The 8,788-nt window shown below is 36.9% G+C and overlaps 1 long non-coding RNA gene and 1 other non-coding gene across 2 annotated transcripts in view; one reads left to right on the plus strand and one right to left on the minus strand.

Annotated features, from left to right (window-relative positions):
- The window catches only part of Trnae-uuc (transfer RNA glutamic acid (anticodon UUC)), a 72-nt gene extending 45 nt beyond the window's left edge, over positions 1-27 (plus strand). Inside the window, exon 1 of the tRNA in view lies at positions 1-27. This exon is cut by the window's left edge and continues 45 nt beyond it. This is a non-coding gene — a tRNA (tRNA-Glu).
- A 5,956-nt stretch (positions 28-5,983) lies between these two features.
- LOC127881453 (uncharacterized) lies at positions 5,984-7,416 on the minus strand. Its single transcript, XR_008050049.1, has 3 exons — positions 7,353-7,416; positions 6,711-6,759; positions 5,984-6,348 (listed from the first exon to the last, which is right to left on the minus strand). It is a non-coding gene; the product is annotated as an uncharacterized LOC127881453 (long non-coding RNA).
- Positions 7,417-8,788: the final 1,372 nt, after the last annotated feature.

The following is an 8,788-nucleotide window of genomic DNA, read 5'->3' on the forward strand; positions in this document are numbered from 1 at the left end:
GCCCGGGTTCGATTCCCGGCACCGGAATTAAGATCTACATTTTAATATCTATAACAGCTTTATCGATAGATTGTTTTCATACCCAAAGGAACTACATATTTTACTAAAATGTATCTGACTTACATTACATAGTAAATAGTTAAGAGTGAAGCATTGTTGCAGCGTCTCTGTCACTGATCGAATATGTAAAGCGAGTGAAAAATTCGACAGTGTGTTATACAAGTATTCGGTCGTAAATGAAACATGCATCAAACGAATAAGGTTCATAAAACGTGATATGTTTGTGTGTTTGGGGAGAGGGGGGGGGGGGGGGGGGGTATATTTTATATAAACAACAAAACGAACGTGTTATGTCCATCTGGCGAACAAAAACAAATAACGCATCTGCTATGAAAAAAACAACGGCACATCATTGGCAGTGTCTTTGCCATCACCATATATTCGCCATAATCATCATTACCGTCATAGTTATTATTAACATGTCATCGCTGTGGTCATAGTCATGTAATAACAAATACATGTATGCCTTATAACAGTAATTTATGATAATTACGTTTGAAAGAAAAAATACGGAAACCAAAAGTAATTTTGATTTCAACTCGCCTTTCTTAGCCGGTTTATAGCGAAAGCGTGTTGAAGTCTAATTATGAAGAAACGATACTGATGATGACAATTTTTACCGTGTCAATGAAAAAATGGAAAGATGTGATTGCGAAGATGACGACGATGAGGAGGAGGACGACGACGACGATAATGATGATGATAGTGACGAAATGGTGACGGAATAACAAGGGGGATAAATAGGTTTAGAAAAAGAGTAACAATACGGTAACAAAGAGTGGCGATGATGGTCAATAAATAATTGTTTTATTGTGTTTCTTTTTGAAGGCAAGATCTGCGTTGTGATTCTCTCATTTGTCAATATGACTGTTGGGTTCTTTGAGGTTAAAAGCGTGTTTACTATTTAAATTAAAAAATTACTAGCATATGCGCGACCTCCGCCATTTAAATAATGATATCAACAGTCAAACGAAATGTCGGAATTCACCGAAAACAGGTCGAACAATGGGTAATAATGGGAAATAATGACGGTTTTATCTCGTGTCGTACCCGACAAAGCACCGTAGTAATGAACCGGCCACCTTCGACCCGTACGTCGGCTGACCTTTGGTCTTCATCTCGCGCGCTCGGGTCATCACAGGCATTAGGGGTCATGGGTCACCCTCGCGTGCCCTCCGCGCGCCTTATTGAAAATCAGCACGTTGAGAATTGAAGACAATCGAAAGAAAAACAGACACCCTCTGGTGGAATACGAAAGGCCACGAGAAATGGAAAACAGAATAAATGAATCGATTGTTGTCAATTATTGACGCTAATCCATCTCCCCAACGGGACACCCTTAAGAGCTAATATTCCATTTAATGTCCGCAAAAAGAAGACGGGTTTTAATGGTTGTGGAATCTAAGCGAAAAGGAGCTTTTAGATTTTTTCGGGATTAAGGGCGCGATTTAGGGGTTGATCTTTGGTGAACCGCATGAAAATGGGAGGACTTCGCTTATGGGTAGATTAAGCGAGGCGCAGTCGACTGCAGGCAATAAGGCAATATTCGAGTCCCCTTTTGGTTCCTGTGGCAGCTTGCTGTCATTGTCTAAGAATAAATTGCTGTGTCCGTGTCCATCAATATGCACGTGCCCGTTGCAGCGGAAAGAGATGCGCTGAAGGGCGGGGATGTCTGTCGTCGTGTCAAGGTCCGTGGCATCTGATGGAATATTTACAGCTGTTTGTTTCTATCTGGGTCCGTATTAACAGAACCAACCAATGTTTAAAACTTAAGTTAAAAAAACACACTATATTCTGCAAACTGTTTTGTTCTAAAAGTGTTAACCAGTTCAAACTGAAAGGAAATTGAATAACTCAAACTACTCACTTCTTCGTTTAGAACAATGTATATGGTTCAGAAGTAAAATATATATCCCGTATAGATTCAAATGCTGAACGTACTTTCATCGTGTTTTAAATCTGCTCTATATTCTTCGGTGTAAGAATCAATTGGTGAGTATGGGCCGTAGACTGCCTTCAATATGAAGAACAATTCCCTAAACTTTTGTATGAAATTTTTGTTGGAGATATTAGTTTTCTTTCGTTGTGGGTCTGAAAGTTAAGGTTAGAATACATGAATAGGTGCATGCCCTTTCTTCATTCATGAAAGCATTAAGCGCGTCTCTGAAGTTTCTTTTGCGTTAATTAGAATTTGCGGAAAGCCCAATAGCAATTCAATGGAGTTTTCCCGTCGGTAAAAATGTCTTCTGCTCTCCTCCTTTAGATTTAGGTGCGTTCTGACGCTCAGCGGAATTATAGCGCTTTTGTCAGACATATATTTGTACTTTAAACATTGCAGAAACCAGGGTGCAGAATCAGGGTTACATAGGGGCTTGATAGAATGTAAACACACCGTTAAGAATTTTATTATTGCAAATATCTCAAGTTATTGAAATACATTTGCGAAAATCTTAAGTGCATAAAAAAAATTCTTGCAGTTTGTGCCGATATCTTAAGGTATAAGAATAAATCATTGAATACGTCTGAAATCGGTGACCAAATTTCACATTGCGTTACGCATATACGTGCAGTATACATGGATTTTTTATCAAGAACAATGTCAAATGCTTATTAAATAAAGTAATTCTGATGTATTTCACATTTCCATAAGCAGCATAAAAATCTGTCATGTATGCACTAGTTAGAATTCTAAAGAAAAATGGTTTTAAAAAGTTATTTGGAAAAAGGCAACTCTTACCGATGTGTTACATCCAATAACGTTTATTTGGAAAAAAAACAACCAACAAAGGCACGTGATCTAGCATCCTGGTAACCTCGATTAGAATTTATGACACACAGTACAGCGTTGTTTTCATGACCTTGGGTTTGTGAGTAAGGAGGGAAGGGAAGAGATCCTGTAGATGAGAAATTTCATGAAAACGTTTAATTTCGTCTTTAAGATGTGCATGGTTGAATGATTATTTTCTACTTTGTTGTATAAAATTACTCAAGTGCTTTACCACAAATGCTAAATTGTGTTATGCTCAAACTCGGCTTGACGTCAATACAATCAGTTGACTATAATCTAGTTGTGACATTTTCATGATAGAGCATACATATGGAGAGTAATTTTGAACTAACTAAAGAGGGAAAATATATACCGTTTAGACAGGCGCATTTGGCCCCAAACTGGCCAAAAAAATAACTTCAGCTGCACCATTGCCTTATAGCGTCTCTCAAAGGCATGAGCCGACAACATCAAGTTCCTTAAATTGCGCTACAGCAAAAAAGGCGAAAGAAAAATCGCTTATTGTACTGCATTGTTAAAATATAATAGCCAGTGGTCAGAGGGGGTAATCACGTGATGATCTAAAGGAAATCAAGATGGCGGCGTCCGTTCCGAAACAGGTATTTTTCGCCGTTTTATACTCTTTATTACTTTAATTTAATTATTAAATGCAGCTCACTTTCCAGCCAATACAGCAAGAAAGTGATTAGCGTTTATTTCGTAGTAATATTCGTTTTATATCTCGACTTTACCCTGTGCACAATTCCTTAGCGGGAGCCGTTCACCATGTAATTTGTGATCTTTGCTGGGTTTCACTTATTGAATTACTGTCCTGCATACACCTAGATGCATATTTATATTTTTAATCCGTATACGAGTATGCTGTTTATGTTTATAAAGCGGTCTGGTATGAGGTAGATGTCTTAAACCTGTCTTATACAGTTTTATTAACCAGAATCGTGCAAGATCTAAATGGGTTCCAGATATGATATGATCACAAAGGGGTCCCGTTTTTAGGAAACAGCAAATCCTCATTTGATACTTATGTTTTAAGGTCATTTACGTCCCGGTATTCACACAGGTTGCAGCTATATATGCTTGTGTGTGTGCGCGCGCGCGCGTGCGTGCGTGTGTAAAGTGATGGGTATTTAGGCTTAAGGCAAAATTGTAATGTCACCCTTAGTTGTTGATTTATTTTGCTAGGTTTTGCTAGAAATATTTCATGTAATGTTAAATTGTAAACACGTAAAATAATAATGATCAAACCGAAATTTTCAGACGAATATGGCATCGACCTCAAGCCCTTCAAGCACGGCGCGTCTCTGCACCGACTGTTCAAATCAAGGATAGGCTACAGCCGTCATATCAGACAGCACAATGGACAAGCCCCATACCGGTGTTGTGGGAAAATGTTCTTTGACAAGGACAAGCTGAAAATGCACAGGTATTGCAGACCATCTCGTGAAATAGATCTCGATTTTACTTGTATTTAATAGATCTCGGTGTGTCTGTACCTTTTTATACATAACACAAGTTGTTATACATAAGACAAGTTGCTATCAACTCTATTACTATAAATACGTGTACCTCTTGTGAATATATTGTATGATGAATATCGATGATCGTTTTTCGTTGTTAAATGTCTATAAGCTTGTGAGCTTTGTATTCATAATTTAGAATCGATAATTATTAAAGTACAGTGAGTGGTATTCAAAGCATACGTTGTCACAAATGTATTCAGCTAGCGCACAAGCTATATAAGCCCGAGTTGTTGAAAATCCAACAATTTCTAACACGTTACATCTATCATTCTATTTTTTTTTACAGAAATCATATTCACGGAGAGGCGGCCCGCGAGGCATGTTCACAGTGCGGGAAACTGTTTCGCCAACAGGTGAAAAAGCACGTGACTGTTACACAACGATAGTACAGGAAACTTTACCTGCGACACGTGTGGTTCACAGTACACGTCAAAACAGGGCCTACAAGACCACAAAGCTAGTCAGCACGAGGATCGTGCGGCGAATGCCTGCCAATGCGATAAATAATACCGACACGCAACAAATCTGTACAGGCATACAAAATCAAAAAAGCACTTAACATATGTATCGAAACAGTTATAACTATGTATATGCTTTTTATGTTATTTTATGTGTATTTCCTCTTAATTAATTGATCTCACATATTTGGTCTAATGTTGTTGAAAATTGTTATATATACTTGATCTCTTATACATTGATTTATGTGATTTAAAGCTGTGATTTTATGTTAATCTCTTTTATATATTGATTTATGTGATTTGAACCTGTGATTTACTGTTATATTGTGCAATTGACAACCAATAATACTCAAATATTGTTTGGAGTCGCTTTACTCTTCTTGTCTGAATTTAATGGATAATTTTATTCTGATCAGTGATCTGAAATTCTACCCATGGTGTATCATCTGTTTTTTTTTATAGTTTATAATATGTTTTGAATGAAGAAACGAATTAAAATAATAAGACATTACTTTTTTTCTTGATATATAACTTACACAGGGTGATTGCAAAATGATTTATTTTGTATACATGTAAATATATATTAAAAGTAGCACATAATACAATTAAGACAATTAATAAAGACAATGCGAATGCTAGTTTACACTGTTATAACACTTAAGAAGTCAACAAATTTGAAGTTAAAAGTAAGATGTAATTCCTGTTGTCTCCAAGATAGAGTTGAAATATCTTTGAAATAAAAATTATCACTAATGAATCAGTTTTGTCAATATCAGTGAAGTATACCCACGAAGGTATAAGTTATAAAATGGGCATCATTTGGAATAAGAGAAAATTATATTGGACGTTTCATTCTTTGGTGGGTGGAAACAATGAAGATGTGTGTTGACAGATCTAAATAAACCTATCAGATTCATAATTATCTAAGACTTTAAGCAGACAGACCTACAGTAAACACAGATTATAAACACCGTATGAAAACTGGTGTTTTGCATACAAAAAATGTAATACATATAAACGCCAAAATTAGGATGCACGGCCCGTTTCACTATATGTCAATGGTCAGTTAATTGTTAATAAAAAATGGAAAAAATGGTACACTTACGTATTAATAAAGTCTTAATTAAAGATATAGAAATGTAAGTTGGTATACACATTTTACAATGTGGGGCTACTACTATATGTTCATGTGATAAACCTAGAATATACAAACACGGCAGTAACAATTGAACATGGTACATGTATGTCGATGCAAAAATAATGCACACTTTTATTTTTTAAGGCTTTTCACCAGCGTCACTTAAGTATTATTTAAATACTGTCACAGTCATTTTACTCTATGCCCATTATTTTGGTTGGCAGCATTTTGCTGTAGTTAGTTCGGGCCTTCTCCCAGCGCACCCAATTGCCCCTTTCTGAACAGCATTTCTTTCCGTGGCGACATGGTCAATTCTTTTCCGCCCAGGCAATCGCTTCCTTCCGGGCTAATCGCTTCCTTCCAGGCTAATCGAACGCGTGGTCACTGTCATTATACATTAAAATAGGTATTAATTCATTATACGTTAAAAGGAGGATAAATGAAGTGCTAAATAAAATTAATGGCATATGCAACATGAACATTATTGGCAACTAACGTAAGTTTATTTCAGAAGATTTGATAAACTGTTGTAATGTATTGGTAGGCTGAAGAAACATTACTTAAACACTACATTTAAAGGTGGGTTAACACAATGCTTATTGTTCAGGCCGGTTAGCTCATTTCATGGACCGCTCGATAGCAAGTCAAGGGTTCGAGGTAGATCCAGCTCGGCACTTCATCCCGATATTAATGGTGATTATTAAATTAAGACAAATACCCTCTGTAACTAGTTCATACTTACATACCTTGCAGTTATTATTCTTGCGGAAGCCCTTTGGTAGGCCACACGTTTTCCTGTAAAAAAGTATTTTAAAAACCTTAAAGTCATGCGTAATTTTTAAATAAAAGGGAGCAGCATTCACAAGTTGTGTTTGGTTTTGATTAATTAGATCTGCTAAGTTTCGTTCTAGTTAACATGTATCTTGTCTAAATACTTCTATAGCGTTTACTTTTACACCAGAAGGGCATTCAACGACCTCACGTTTTTCGGCTGAAATCGGGATCCCGTTGTGATCATCTCAAAAGCGGGACCCGTTTAGATCTTAAAACATTTTAAGTTCTTATTACTTGAAAAACGATTCGTACACATCTGTATTTTACCAAACACATTACGAAACATTCAAAGAATAGTCGTATATGGATTATAAATACAAATATGTCTCTATTTGTATGCAGAAGCGTTATTTCACAAGTGAAACCCAGCAAAGATCACAAATTACATGACGAATAGCTCCCGCTAAGGAATTGTGCACAGGGTAGAGTCGAGATATAAAACGAATATTACTACGAAATAAACGCTAATCACTTTCTTGCTGTATTGGCTGGAAAGTGAGCTGCATTTAATAATTAAATTAAAGTAATAAAGGGTATAAAACGGCGAAAAATACCTGTTTTGGAACGAACGCCGCCATCTTGATTTCCTTTAGATCATCACGTGATTACCCCATCTGAGTGGTCAAAGTGTCGCATTTGGGGTCGTCCAAGTCATTTGATCGCCGGTAGTTGACAGGTTCTTGTTTATACTCGATTGAAATCAAACACCGCACTAACAACAATAATATGTTTCCAATAACCGTCTTTATGGGGTATAATAACGCTGATTTACAAGCGCACGGACTCTATTAAAGAATAAATTTATTTCCCAGCATTTAAATGACAATATTCATCGTTCCTCGTAGAAGTGAAATATGGCGGGAGGCGATTTCGCCTGATACCGCATGTCGCGCGGGTTACGGGAACGGCATAAAACTTTGATCAAATTATTCTTATCGTTATCATCTTCGGCTATTAACGAATGTTTTATGCTTATGGTGTTGATTTGTTCAAAGCATCTCATGCGAAATGTATCAACATTTCACAGATATTAATTTTACAGTCGACCATTCCCCATTGTGCGAATACAAGAACCGATGGCGACTTAAGAATCCGGATCCGGATTTATATTCAAGGCATTGTCCGCCTTTTACCCAGGCATGTATACATACGATGATTTACTACACGGATTCACCGATAGTGCGCTGTTTCTTTTTGCACCGTTTCCACCGGTGTGAATCAGCCAAATAGACCAAAGACATCTAATGCGTTAGTCCACACATGGTCCACACAAGTTGATGAAGATTTTCTAAGTGAAGGGCGGGTCGTTGGTCTAACTCACTGGTGCCAGAACTCAGAGGTCATGATATTCATTGACGAAACAACATTTAATGTTTGGTCTTAATTATTGTAGCGCTAGTGACATTGTAAACGCAATGGTAAAATTTAAAAAGTTACAAACATCGTATTATTTGCAGTTTAATATATCTATGTTGCTTTAAAATATTGAGTGTACTGATTTCTCGAGCACGTCGAACAATAAATATACCACAAATACAAACAAGAAATAAGTTCGTCAGAAACACAATGCCCCCTACTGCGCCGCTTTTATTTAAAAAAAATCATTTGGCAGGTACAGATAATTTTTATAAGGGAAGTAATATTTTTTAAAGGGATATAATAAAATATATTTCTTCCCTTGTAGAAATTATCGGTACCTGCCAAATGATAAATATAAATTATCTCCCTTTAAAGCTTGTACTTCCCTTGGATTTGTTTGGACAGAAGGACGAACGGACGGACAGACAGTTCAAATACTATATGCCATCCTACCGGGGGCATAAAAATTACTTATTGAGTCGCGTTCTGGGAAAACTAGGCTCAATGCACGTGCTAAAAGTGTCATCCCAGATTAGCCTGTGCAGTCTGGGACGACTATTTCCGCCTAAACTGAATATTCGTGTAGATGAGACTTCCAATGCTAATCTTGGACGACACTTAACGCACATGA

The sequence above is a fragment of the Dreissena polymorpha genome, chromosome 5 (genome assembly GCF_020536995.1).
Source record: "Dreissena polymorpha isolate Duluth1 chromosome 5, UMN_Dpol_1.0, whole genome shotgun sequence".
In the NCBI taxonomy this organism is placed as follows: domain Eukaryota; kingdom Metazoa; phylum Mollusca; class Bivalvia; order Myida; family Dreissenidae; genus Dreissena; species Dreissena polymorpha.